The 15,133-nt window shown below is 38.1% G+C and overlaps 1 long non-coding RNA gene across 1 annotated transcript; it reads right to left on the reverse strand.

Annotated features, from left to right (window-relative positions):
• Positions 1–449: 449 nt before the first annotated feature.
• Positions 450–14,865, reverse strand: LOC115420100 (uncharacterized). Its single transcript, XR_003935501.1, has 3 exons — positions 14,798–14,865; positions 2,505–2,516; positions 450–460 (listed from the first exon to the last, which is right to left on the reverse strand). It is a non-coding gene; the product is annotated as an uncharacterized LOC115420100 (long non-coding RNA).
• Positions 14,866–15,133: the final 268 nt, after the last annotated feature.

Raw genomic sequence — 15,133 nt, forward strand, 5'->3', positions numbered from 1 at the left:
GGCAGGATGGAGCCAAATCAATTAGCTATTGGCAAGAGAGACGGAAATGGGGGGTACTAGAGAAGGGCTGCAGCCAAAGACACACACACACACACACACCACGCCACCACACACACACACACACACACACACACATACACGCACGCACACACACACACACACACACAGCACATACACGCCACACCACACACACACACACACACACACACACACACACACACACATACACACACGTCTCCCAACAGCCCAGACTGGGCACATGCATACATGACACACATGGATGAATATGGAATGTAAACTCTCTCTGTCACACAGTTACAAAATGGACATTGATGCTGAAAGGAACAAAAATATGGAACCACATCCACTGAAAGGCAACACTTTGAATGTTCCAGAAAAGACTTAAATATTTTGCCACTAGCAATTTATCATGTTGCTGTGTATCAGGGCTAAAAACACACTGAAAGAATGCATATAAGCATTGGAACCATTGTAGAGTTTTGGACCGCTGTTTTGAAGTCAGGAGTTAAGACTATTTCATACCCCGTTTGTTTTCTTGGGGTGGCAAGAACAAAGTTTGTTCTAGTCATTGCTTCCTGGGATACTCATGTGCAGAACTCCTGGTAAGTCCTCAGCTTTTCTGCTTCTCTCAGTTGGACTGGAGCCTTTCTGCAGATGCAGATATCCCCCCACCATTTAAAACAGGTACATATAAGTCAGTTCTCCTGTCGGTGCCTCTGATCATAGTACTGGAAGTTGGTCCCCAAGAATCATCAGTGGCAGCTCACTGCTCTTAATGAACACTGTGTTAATGCTAAGTACTGAGTATGTGTTACGATTATTAGGATTGGTAAAATCCAGAGACCGAATTTGCGGGTAGCAGGTTAACCTTCAACACTTGAATTTATATACAAGAATATTAATTATTAAATTATTTGTGTTTTTCCTTTCAAGCAGAATAAGCTCAATTAAGCTAAATTAAGTGGAGACTATGCAACATAAAATAGATAGAAATTTTGGTATATTACAAAATTGCCACAACATGTGTAATGGTCAGTAGTGATGAAAAAGTAACAAGTGGTTCCAGGCACGACAAACTCCACCCCTCGCATGTATTGTCACTTATTTTAGCATCGATCCAGCTGATGTCATCCTGTCTATGCATGTGCTGTTGTCAGCATATCAATTGTCTCTATATATGTGGCAAGTTTGAAGTAAATTGAGACAAAATCAATGTTTTTATACACATCTGAAATTTTGCCCATTATTAGTAAATGGGAGAAGAAAAAAGATTTTAAAATCCATTAAAAATTTTAACTTTGACCTACTTTTCCCAAAATGTATCCACATCTATTCTGGGTCACTGGCAAACAATAAATCCAATTTAGAATGAATTCAACCAACAGTTTGCTGCTAGAGTGTTAACAAACAAACAATCAAACAAAAAAACAAACAAAACAAACCAAAAACAATATCCTTGCCCTCCCTTTGGGGGGTGGGATAATAAAACAGATTTTCCTGAATCAGAAGACAGACACGGAGAGCTTTTTCTAAGGTTCTTCAGTGGAAAATACGACATGAGGGGGCATTCATCTGTAATTTTTGAGTTACTAGTATTTACCGGAATTCCCATTGCATGTGAAGGCAGGAAAAGTCCAAATCCGTAATGAGAAACGCCAGCAACGGCCAAAATCCCAAAGGTGGATGGAGATAACCAGACACTGGTGCAATAAATTTGGGTAACCAGGGGTAATCAGGCAGGACAGAAGGCTGACTCAGTGTGGAGAGACAAAGAACGATAAACACAGAAACATAAGGGGGCAGTGAGTTCAAAAATATATGAGACATGACCTTAGACAACATGTGTAGACGTGACAAGAAGAAGAAGTAGAAGAATTCCTTCAGATACAGTAATTAGGGCTTTTGTACAGCTCAGTGCTCTGGCCCTACTTATCTTTTTTCCTCCTTAGTAGAGACTTTAGCATCAAATGGAAGGAGACAAATGTTGTTAATGAAAAGGAAAAGAGAGAAAACACACAAATCAATGCAATAAACAAGTAAGTCACTTTGTATAAAGCTTAAACTTTGTTCCTTCTTTTTAGTCACTGATGAATCTGCCCATGTGATAATCTATATTATAAAAGGGAAGTGGACTGTGTGTGTGTGTGTGTGTGTGTGTGTCTCAGGCATCACACAAAATCTGTAAAGAGCTGACTTCTGCAGTTTAGATACTTATGTCTTTGTGGTCAAGGAAGAGACTAGCAAAAATGGCAAGTTGATAGGACCAATATTTTGGGAGATAGTAGTAATTTTGGAATACAATAGCCTTAAAATCATGTTGCTATGCCCAGAATCATATGAACGCTTTGGTGGTCACTGCTGGACAAATGCGGTACAGCATGCATGAAAACACAACAAATATTCGTGCTGGGGGACTGGGTTGTTGTCCCTCAGGGTCGAGATGTGGATTTTAACCCATAAAGATCCAAACAACCACTAAAGACCAAAACCATCTACTGATCTAAGATGTTTAATCTCTGCTGAAATCTCGCTCCATCATGTCAGTGATGCAAACTCAGAAATGCCCATTTCTTCTAAGCTGCCTTTTTCAGATCAGTTTATTTCATTGAATTTCTCTGTTGAATTTATTTAGTTCTACTCCATAAATGTCATGCCTGTACAGTATCCAGTGGTACTATAAATCAGTCATTAAGGAATATGACATGCTTTTTTCATGAAGTATATAAACAATATTTAGCTTTCATTCTTATAGACCCTATCATAAGAGAAATTCAGGTTTTCAGGAAAATCGCCACTTATCAATTAATCGTTAATCAATCGATAAGGTCAGCCAACTAATGATTAATGGATTAATCAATAATTTGCATCCCTAAAACCTACTTATACATGTAAAAAACTGGTGTAAAATACAGTCTGTCATCTTTTCATGGTCATCAGATATGACCCATTTGGACGTTCAGAGGCTCCGTTGTGAATGGGGAAACACCGTCATCTTCTATAACATTGATTCACCAGTAAAACCCATGGAGTTGGATCAATGACAGTGGATGGACACACTAGGTTTATATTCAGTTAATGATGTGTTTTGCTGAAAAAGTCACTTTTTCTTCCGTTTTTTTTGTCTCTGATATAATAACCCTCAACTTTAATCTGAGTTTTAATGAGCACCTATATGATCACTGAACTGAATATAGGAAAATACCTGATTTTCACTAAAAAAAAATGCAAAATACAGAAGATAATGTTGTAATAAATTGTGATAAATCAATTGAGAAAAGTTAAAAATCTGTACTGAAGTCCAGGATCTAGAACCCATGGTTCCCCACAGGTCAACATGCCAGTCTAAAGTATAGCTGTATGTGTTTAAGGTTCTACTGACTGTGGTGCTTGAATCAAGTACACACTAACTAAAGACTACAGATGACAACCTGTGGAGAGGTGGACGTCTTAATTAGAACAACTGTGTTGTTTATGCTTTGCTGAGTGTTTCACAGACTGGTTTTGTTAGAGGAGTTTGTTCAGATTAACAAATGTGGAAGTGAAGGTCAGTTAAACACATGTATTTATTAATGACAATATACTATACATTCAGGTTCCAGCTACATGCTTTCACTTCCAACTCCTCTCATACTGACACTGTCACATTTCTATTCAAAAGGTTGAAGTTGTTTTCCTGATGTACAGGTAGTCTGAAAGACCCCAAGACCAATACCACTGCTATGGTTTGATTAGATTTAGGCATAAAAACAACGTGGTTAGTGGCAGATTTTAAGACTGAAGAAGAACAACTGCTCTGTTTATTTCAGTCCTATTTCAATCTCTGCTGACCATCGAAAAGGAAGACACATTTATACCCAGAAGTTAAGCTGTGTCAGGTGCTTACCACATGCATTAAACACATGAAAACAATAGCAGTTCACACACAGGATGACATCAGGTATACAGGGCAACGTCTTAAAAAATTAAAATCCAAGAAGTATGTATAAAAAAATTAGGGCTGGGCAAGTTAATGCGTCCATTAAAAAACGCTGACAATTTTTTTTTTATCTCTCGTTAATGCAGTTTTATTATAACTCTTATTCTTCTGCCTCTGCTTGTGTGCGTGTAGTGATTAGCTCGACAGATAGACAACAAGTTTCCCAAGAAAAGCTGGACGCCGAAAACTTCTGTCTAAATCTTATACTTGAGACTCACTGTAAAACTGCAACATACTCACAAAATATGTCTCAGTTATGTTCATTGTCTTAGTACATTTACATGGCATTATACATTTAAATGAATGGGAAAAAGACCGCAAGCTTGATGCTAACTTGAATGGGAAAATCCATAGACACACTAAAGATTAGTATTTACAGATTAATTTAAGATTTACAATGTCTTTTTATCCAACAACAAAGGTTCACATCAGAGATATTTTATACTATTCATTCTTACAACAACTGAACATAAAATACTCACAGGCAAACATTTTTTGGGCCATACAAACAGAGTGAAAGAAACGTGTCTGTTAGTTCCTTCTTATGTCCGAACTGACTACGGGAACACTGCAAGGATGAAACATACATTAGTGCAACTTATTCCGACCACTAGACGGCCCCCTTTGCTTGTTTATAACAACTGAACATCACATATTATTGGGCTTATTAGTATTAGTACTTATTAGTGGGCTTAAGACTCCTGTCAATCACTCACAACCGGAAATGAACTGATGGGGACATAAACATGGAGAAAAGTACCGGTCTGTTCCATGGACATTTTCATTTTAAGTGTCTTCAGATGGTGGGGTTGAGAAGGACACAGTTGTTTGGAAGCACTGCAATGTGGAATTATTTTTTATCACTGGAGTACTTTGAGTCTGAAATATCACTGAGAGGCAATACAATTAATCGTGATTAATCACAGAAATCCACGCGATTAAAAATTTTAATCGCTGCCCAGCACTAAAAAAAATACAAGAAAAACAAATGTAAAGTGAGAGGAACATGTATTTTAGAACACAGGAACATCACTTTTAGAAAGAAGTGCTGATCCAGATGCCTGTCCACATCCACATGATCCCTTTGAACATCATTCCTTACATTAGTACCATTACTTCATGGTACCTAACAAAGCTGGTACACTCACTGTTCATGCAGAGGTGGGCCTTACAGACCCTGTAGACCACATTGGACCTGAGATTGTTGACCCACTGTCCTCACCGGAAATGTTGCTGTCACTGTCTTATAATGTATGAGGAAATTACCAAAATAGTCACTTACCCAATTAAAGGTTAAGATGAGAATATCATCCAGACCATAACAGATTAAGCCACTTGCGTAAGACTACTCAAAACACAACTGGTACACACAGCAATTTTTCTACCAGTTGTATATGAGCTGCTGCTGCTACTGTCTGTTCTATGTCCACAGTATCCAAAGATTTAATTAATCAGGCACCAAGTGAAATACTGGAAAAGTGCCACAGTGATCCAGGCTCTCAGTAGGAGCTTCTACTCTAACTCAAAAGACTTTTCTTCACATCATGTTTGATGTTCTTAGCACTAGCAAATCACAAATGTTTGAATGTGCCACTTGGCAAGCTCTGATTTCATTTTGACTTCAGCCTTGTGTACATGGGATTTAAATTAGCATGATTTTTACTGTATCCAGCACATCCAGTTTAACATGCTAGTAGATTTCAGTTTGGATTGTCACCTACATCTACAAAATGTCTTCAAATGGTTCAAAATGCCATAGTTAGAATCCTTAAAGGGGTCATATTTAGCTTTTTTTTCAAATGGAATTATGCATTTTCAAACATTTCCCTGTGGTCTACATAAACTGTAAATGCTATGCTTGGGTCTGAATTCTTCATTAATTTAACTCCACAGGTCCATCTTCAACCCTATTTCTGAGTAATGACACCAGGAAGGTAATTTTGAGTGCTGGCCCTTTAAATGCAAATGAGCCACTTCATACCCCACCCCCTCCAGGTTGCTGACCGTGCTACTCTATCCCATTTCTCCATACTCTGAGAAAGGTTCGTTGGAGGTCTTGTCGTGAGGTAACTAGTTATAGACGCAACAAAGAAAGAAGGAATTATACAAGTCTGTGACTAATATCTGTAATACTTATTTATTTATTATTCTTATTGTCAATTTCTTTTTGGTGCAACAGGGTGGGAATGTTCATGGGTTAGGGTTTAAAAAAAAAAAAAAAAAAACAATGACTGTATTGTATTTTTCTGTGACTCGATATGTAATAAAAAACACTTTGAACAAAAAGTAAGGAGGAATTAAAACAGGTTGTAGAAATCCATTCAATTTTTTGCCAAAATGAATATAAAGATAGCTTTGCAGCACCTGGAGGGTTCAAATTCAAACTTTTTGAACTATTAGGGTCCAAATACACAAATAAATGTACCAAAGACTAATAAAAGTGGGTTTAACAAAATATGACTCCTTTAAAAATCATTCCTATTCACTTAGACCAGTGTTTCTCAATCTTTTCTGAAGTAAGGCCCACTAACGGCATCATGAGCGTCCTGCCACCCCCCCATCCCCCAAAAATTTGGGACCTTGGATGGGGTTACATTATTCGAAAAGTAACGTGAAGACCCTCTATGTGGAGGATGTGGTGGACATGGGGGTGGGGGTGGGTGGATATGCCTCAATTACACAACAGACCTCAACCCGTAAGTTGGGGGGGGGGTTACCTCTGTTACACGTCAGAGCTAACACAGGGTCTTTACAAGGGGGTACCGACCCCGTTGAGAAACACTGTAATAGTCCAACCGCTTGCACTTTGACATGGGGGGTACCTGCTGCATCTGTTTTACAAATAGCCGGTGAGTCTGTGACTTTTTTTCGTCCTCCAGTGCTCGTGCCCCCTCAGTTGAGAACCACTGATTTAGACTTTCATTTAGATGTGATACCTGCCACTGTAAAAAAAAATAAATAAATAAAAAAGGTGGGACAAAGAAATCCTCACTCAGCTCAGAGGACTGTTCATTCTTGTTCCTTCATCTGCTCATCGGTCCATGGTAGTCTTTGTGTGAGTCTCCCTCTTGATGTCCATACGTTTTCAACAGCACACAGATGTAGACTGCAGCAGGACAGTCCACAACATGCACTTTGTAGTTATAAATCCATACTGTTGGAACTGATGCACAATGAGGCCTGAAAGTACCACGTCCTCCTGAAAGTACCATGATTTCAGGGAAAAGCAGTATGTGTATCAATTTCTAAAATTCCTTCACACTGATGTTCCTCTCACGCATATGCAAGTCAGCCATGTGGACACATCTACATCTTTACAATGTGATGTCCGTACACTTAGTGCCAGTGGTTTTCCAAAGTCCCTCTGAGCCCTAGATGGACACTAGTTATCATGGTAACATGATGGTTTCTCATGCCATGTGGGTCAAAGGTCATGCACCTTCAACAGTGGGGCTTTAGAAATATTCCTTCTAAACTGACAGTTCTCTCAAGAAAGTGTTGTACATGACTAATCCTTAGGTGGATTAGTCTATGTCCAATCATGAGCCTCACCTCTTACCTGCTCACTGTGAAATCTCATACACTGGTCCTTGTATATTACTTGGATATCTGATAAAGTTTTCAGTCCTATTTTGTCTCTGTGCCAAATGTTTTTAAGTCTGTCACAGGTACCAAAATACAAATTTGTTCATTTTTACAAAATACAAAAAAATATGAAACTTTACCTGTATGTCAGTGTGTTACTGAACTGGGGGTGGGACCTTTTCTGCTCAGGTTCAGTAAACTGATTAGAAGGAAGGCCCCTTAACTGGTCTTCGAAGGAAGTGACTTGGAAGGAATTGACATCTAAGGAAGGATCCTTGAGACTGAGGAATGTTTAAATAGCACCCAGCTGCCAATGCTGGGCAGTAAAAATGGTCATTGTGGATAGGTGTCAAAAAATGTTTCAAAGTGGTTTGGATATTTGGTAAAGATCCACAAGTGCACCATTAATGAAACATATTATATATCCCTCTGCTTGTGGGATGTGAAAAAACACATTTTAAACTCTTCAAGAACATATTTCAGTTTAATTCAACTGAGAAATCCAACCACTGAGGCTCCTCTCAGAAGTATTTAAAAAAAATTCAACCAGCTCATATCTTAAATACTAAGGGGTTATTTTACTCAGAAACCCACCTCAAGAAAAAAAGACTATTCAAGTGTAGCCTAAGGTAACTGCACAGCAGTTAGCAGTCAGTCAGAAATGAAGTGCATGACATATTTAGTTATAGCATAAGTGAATAAGAAGGTTATGAAATATGAAGGAAAACTAAAACTAAATATGAAGGAGAAGTAAAAAATAATACTTATCAAAACAATATGTCTTCATGTATAAATGACAGCACTGATAATCCTAAAATGATGTGTGTGTAATTTAACAAAGAATACCACTGACAGTTTTATAGAACATTAAACAAATCTAGTATTTAGGCTGAAGTAATGTCAGACTGCATTAGTTAGAATTGTTTGTGATAACCAATACACAATAATCACCTGGACAGAGGTGTAAAGAGAACTAAAATACTCCCCTCTATAGAGAGTATGCACGTGACGTCGCCGCTAGCGGAAGTCACCATGGTTACGTCCACTGAGTGGCAGAAAGAAGGAGACAAGTAGCGGCTTTGGCTTGAATACTGCGAAAACTTTAGAACAATCTAAAAAATGAGAGAGCTGTTGTGCCATCGATTGCACAAATAGGTTTAAAAAGCAGTCGGAGCTATCGTTTTAGCGGCGACCTAAAGCCAAAGACAGAAGAAGCAGATGGATCGCTGCAATTTGTAGAAATAACTGGAATCCAGGCAACGAAACCTGGATTTGTGGTTGCCATTTTGTGTCAAGTAATGTTAATTTATGCTGTGTTCTTGTGTAAAATCATACCTTAAATTACATATCGTTTTGGCAAACGTTACTTCTTAGTAAAGCTCTTAATGTTAGCATCTGTCATTTAGTTCTATATCTCATAACTGAAATGTTTTTGTCTTCAATTGTGTGATTCTGAACCTTGTGCTCTACATAATTTGTGAACTAGCTTAAACTGAGGCTAACCTAGTTTTCCAAATAAGGGGGTACTCTAGCACAAAGCTGTTGTAGCTGTGTTGGATCAAGTATTTGATGTTAACTCTCCTTAAATCTCCACAGTACCAGTAGATCATCCACTCACTTGGGTCAATACTAAGGGTTCAACTCCAGTAAATCAGTAGTGAACTGTGAGCACTATTGCTGGGCCTTTACCTTGGCAATCACCGCCAAGAAAATACGTCTGCACTGACAGAAAACCTCAAAAACAATAGTATGTTGAATTGAAAGCACTCACCAGCTGTAATCCTCTAATTAACGATGACGAGGATGTCAACAACTCTTTGGCTTTTGTATGCTTTCAGCCTTTGCATTGGGTATTTTCCCGGCACTGAAATCAGGTTCATATAAATGTCAGGATACGTGTTTTCCGGCCACATATCAATGTTCGTAGACCACTTGTTGTTTAGTAGCTTGTATGGATCCATGTCCAGTCCAATTGTCTTTAATTTCATATTATATTCCACATTTTTCCCAGTCTCGCTGTAGTTAGTGCTATGCTCCGCAATGTTGAGCTGGTTTGTTTTTGCCACTCAGTCTGACTTGGAGGGGCGTGGCCCAGGGGGGAAGTGACGTATGTGCATTCCCTCTATATATGATTCTATATTCTTAGTATTGGACTTCATGGACTGACTGAGACCATGGACTCACTCACAGTACCTGGATTTTCAGCTCCTCAGACAATACAGACACCCTGTTGAAGAAGACCCAGAGTCACATCCACCTGCTGGTCCTTTGGAGTGTGTCGGACTCTTCTCTGGACATTTTAGAACACTGTGGGGGCTTCAGCACTCTTTGCCATCATGTGCTGGGGAGTGGGCCGTACAGACAGTGACAGGAAGAGACTGAATAAACTGGTTAAGAGAGTTGTCTTGGGCTGCCCACTGGACTCCAGCGAAGAGGTGGCGGACAGAGGGATGTTTACCAAGCAGATATCCATCATGGCCCACCCCTCCCACCCCCTGCACCACACTATACAGGACCAGAGCAGCTCCTTCAGTAATAGACTCCGACACCCCCAGTGCAAGAAGGAGTGATACTGCAGGTCAGGAATTCCCAGACCCATCAGACTAAACAACAGTTCACAGTAATCTTATCTTATCTTATCTTATCTTATCTTATCTTATCTTATCTTATCTTATCTCAATATGTACAACATCTAAAAAGGATATATATATAAGGTAATAAAACAAATGCATAAGGTATACAAGGTGCATGAGTAATGAGAATTTGCCCTGAAGGTTGAGTATTGTATTGTGCATTAGACCAGTGGTTCTGAACCTGGGGTGTGCGACCCCCACAAGGGGGCACCAGAGATCAAGCTATTTAGTAGCCACACCCTCTTGACCTCTGAAACTTTGTGACCGCCACAGCCAGAGCAACAGTCTCATCAGGTTAGACAGATAATTCATATGAGTTTTGTTTTTTTTGTCAGTGTATAATCATACGTAGAAAATGTCATGTCTGAGAAATGTAAAAATGCAGATTACTCATCAGTATCAAAAAAGGAAGTTGAGAGTTGACTGGTTTTATTGAATGGCTTGTCTTGGACACAAGCAGGGGGGTCTTTAACAGATTGTGGGTGGAAGCTGTACTCGAGTCTGTTTGTTCTAGACCTGAGTGTCCTGTTGGTGAGAGGGGAGAAAAAGGGGTGTAAGGGGTCTGATTATTTTCCTGGCTTTCGGCTGGAGTCTGCCAGTGTCGGTGTTATGGGGGGTAGTGCTGTCCCGATCAAGGTTAGAATAGGTTTGGATTTGTCATTATAGTTCAGTTTTATTTAGTTTTGACTTTTTTTTCTCCTCTAATTCAGTTAGCTTTAATTAGTTTTTAGAGCAGGTTTGCTAGTTTTTATTAGAGAAATGTTTAGTTTTAGTATTAGTTTTAGTTTTTTCACATCTTTTATCTTCCTCACTGTCATATTCATAGAAATCCCATGCAGGACTCTACTGCTTTCTCCCAGCTTTAATCTCTATGTTTCCAGGTAGAGCTGGGACGAGAAGACAATTCTAGACGACAAGTGAAGAGAAGTGACAGACCGTGAAGTGCCGTATGGTGCCGCCAGCTAAAATTGCTTGAGCGAAATAAATCGATTTCATATCAATTTGTCATTGACAAAGACAAAAACAAAGAGAATTTTATCCATAATTTTCATACGTTTTAGTTAATTTTGTCAGCACACAATACGTTTCAGTTAGTTATTGTTTTTTATTTTAATAATAGTTTTTATTTATTTCAGTTAAAAAAAGTTTATTCAATTTCAGTTTTCATCATTTCATTAGTTTTCGTTAACGATAAAAACCTTGGTCCTGATCACTCGCTGCAGATCCTTCCAGTTCTCTGCAGTACGGCAGCTGAACCACACTGTACAGCAGCAGGTCAGGAGGCTTTGACGGTGGAGCGGTTGAAGGTTATTCACTGGGGTTGGGGTAGGTGGGCCTGATGGAGCTTCCTGAGGAAGTACAGTCTCTGTTGTGCCTTCCCCACCTGGTGACAGATGTATGTGGAGCAGGTGAAGTTTAGATCAGATGTGGACTTCCAGTTTGTTTGGATGTCCTGAAGTCCATTATCATCTCCTTGGACTTGGATGTGTTCAGGTCCAGGTTATTGGTAACACACCATCAGATGCCGAACCTCCTCCCTATAGGCCTGGGGTCTGCAACCTGTGGCTCCTGGGCCAAATGTGGCTCTTTAGCCTCTCTCTATGGCTCCCCTGGTCAAAAAACATAAGGAGCATTTTGAAATGAACTGGATGAACCATTATTTCTTAACATTGTTACAGGCCTGAATTAATTCTAACATTACCCATCTGAAAAATTTGCAGGCTATACACAGAATAAAATAATTTTTTGAAAGCGTATAAACCAAAATGTATGTCACACTGCATTATATTCTTGCTGAATTTAACCCTTTCATGCATGAATTATGAAAAAAGGTATCTAGATTTTTTTTTGGCTTGATTTTACGACTCAAAATTAGGCTACACTTGAAATGCATTTTGAATTTTCTTTGAAAAATATGGTTTTATTCAGAAGATATTTAGCTTCCTGAGACCCAGGAACGTACAGGTTTTGGCTTTTTTTCTTTAAATAATTGCCCATTTTGGAAACATCATGATGTAAGATTTTTTTAGATGCTTTTTTTTTTTTTTTTTTTTTTTTTTTTTTTTTTTTTTTTTTTTATGGAATGTCCTTTGCGATAGACAGGTTTTTTTTGTTTTGGTTTTTTTTATATATGAAACTGTGAAACTCTTGTCCACAAACATGGGACAGAAAACCTATAGCTGGGTCTTAGGAGGTTAACTTTATGAGATCACAGAGCAGTCAAAGTTCTAAAACTAAGATGACACTTTTTTCATTGTATTGCATAGAGTATATAGAGACTGCCCCCATGTGGTTTGGAGAATATTGCCTTATAACCCTGAAAAGTGAGCTTAAACTATGTGTCCACAAATATGGACATCATGCATGAAAGGGTTAATACAAGATACTCAGATTGCATTTGTTAGTTTGGCTGTTTAAAAGTCAGCCCATACACATGAAAGTTGAGCTTTTTATCTATTACACAATGCAGTTTTGTTTGAAAATAGTGTACGTCTTTACAAAATTGTACGAATCTTGAATGTTCTCTTTAATGTAGTTGTATAATTTCATAAATGCACCAAACATTGCATTATTGTAGTGGAAATACAAAGTTAAATAATTAAATAACCAACTAATCACAAATGGGCTACAGAAGAATAGCCCCTTTATGGTAAAACGTAGATGTCTTTAAATATTTTTCGTATGGCTCCAGCCACATTTTTTCTTCTTTTTCAAGCCAAAAATGGTTCTTTTGATTGTAAAGCTTGTAGATCCCTGCTATAGGCTGACTTGTCATTATCCTTAAACTTATTCATAATCAGTCCTATGACGGTGTTGTCAAATATGATGCAGGTGTTGCGAGCGTGAATGGGAGAACAGTCATGGGTGAAGAGAAAGAAAAGGAGGAGGCTGAAGACACACCCCTGCTGTGTACCAGTGAGTAAAATGAGAAGAGTAGCGGGTCGCTGCGTCTACTCGTACAGAATGGGTAGAAAATTAAATCACATTGTATTGTCTTTCTCTCCCTGTCACACACAGAGCACTGCTAGCCTGCAGGTCTGAACTAGTTTCATCAGATGTGTCATAATCAAGTTAACGTTAATCTACTGAACGAGCGCCTCCAGTCACACACACTGACAATACATACCAGGACGTTCTCCCACATATGTACACACACATCCACAGTCCTCCACATATAAAATCAATCACAGTTTCACCCCTCCTGTGCATGTAATTTATATTCCTTTGTGGAGTTCTTCCACACTCATTAATTTACAACTTCTGAGCTGTTTCAAAAATTACAATTACCTACATGAAAGTGGAGGTCATTGAGGGGATTCAGTGTAGCTACAACTAAGATAAAAATACACATTTATATGTTTAATTCTCAGTCACATTCTCTAGCTGTCCTACAGGGTGTATTTCCCACTTTCACTTCACTTCCAAAAATGTATCTTTGTTAATATGCTCATCTTGCAGGATGGCAAATTTACTCAAAAGGATATCAATTATTTGTTGTGTGTAGAAAAATATTGCCTTTATCTGATGAGCAAACCCCAACTTTCCTTTTAATTATGTAGAAACACAGTGACAGTGTTTGGACATTTGCTTGTATTAAGAATATCCCATTGCCATTTTTTGCAATTTGATACTTGCTTTGTTCCAAATTATTTTCCAGTATGACATTGGCTTTTGTGTCAAACAGTTTGCCAGTCTGGTGCATTGAAAAAAGTTCTTCCTTTGTTAGATCATAAAGCTTTGTCAGAGGACTTAACTAATTAATCAGAGTACCCATGCTGTTGTAATTGTTCCCAGCACATGACTCAAATTAGAGACTGCAGATGAGTTACACAAAATATTCCTGCTAGTATTTAATCAGCTGGAAGGAAAGAATCTTAATGACTCTATATTTAACCAAGTCTGATCCTTTTTTGAAATTAGCATAGAGGTTGCACTTTGCATATACAGTATGCAATTTGCACAATTTCCCCCAGTTCATTAAAATATTCTGATTTCGACTCCTACTCTAATGTACTGTACAAAAACAAAAAGCATGACATATTAGAGTTCCACAAATAGTATCCAAAATCTTTATCCAGCTAATGAATAATACATTCACATCTTTGCATTTGCACCTGGTACTTTTGTGTTCTTGTTCTCCTCACTAAGATCAGATCTATGACATAAACAAAAAAGTGCACAAGTAATTATAGTGGTGGAAAACCAATGACATAATCTTGCCGCAACAAAAGCCCATTGTAACTACACTTGTAATTAACAGTGCTAGTCACTTATATTACTATTTTCTACAGCAGGGGTGTCAAACTCATTTTCTTTCAGGGGCCATATTCAACCCAATTTGATCTCCAGCGGGCCGGACCAGTAAAATAATAGCATAATAGCCTATAAATAATGACAACTTCAAATTTTTTAGTACAAAAAATAACATTAAATAATGAAACTATTTCTATCCAAAACAAAAAAGATATGAATAACTGGAAAAAACTGAAATATCTGAAGAAAAATAAGTACAATTTTATCAGTATTATGCCTCAACTTATGATTTCTACATGTGCATTACAGATCAGATCTACCGAGGCACAAAACAGGTAGAATGTTGTTAAAATTGCACTTATTTTTCTTAAGACACTCCAGGTTGTTCGGGTTATTGAAATTTTATTGTTAAAAGATATCAGAACTGAATGTTCTTTGCAATAAATCAAAGAGAAAAACTTGATGATGTCATTATTTAGAGGCAGAATGTCATATTATTTTTCTCACATTAAACCAAAAAGAAAATTTGGTGTCATTATTTCTAGGTTATGCTATTATTTTTGAGATTGATGCCATTGACTGTTAATATCTTCAGGGTAATTTTTTGCATTTTTGCACTTTGTAAATTCATCTCGTAGGCCAGATTGGAACCTTAGGCGGGCCG

This window comes from Sphaeramia orbicularis, chromosome 5 (assembly GCF_902148855.1).
Source record: "Sphaeramia orbicularis chromosome 5, fSphaOr1.1, whole genome shotgun sequence".
NCBI lineage: Eukaryota > Metazoa > Chordata > Actinopteri > Kurtiformes > Apogonidae > Sphaeramia > Sphaeramia orbicularis.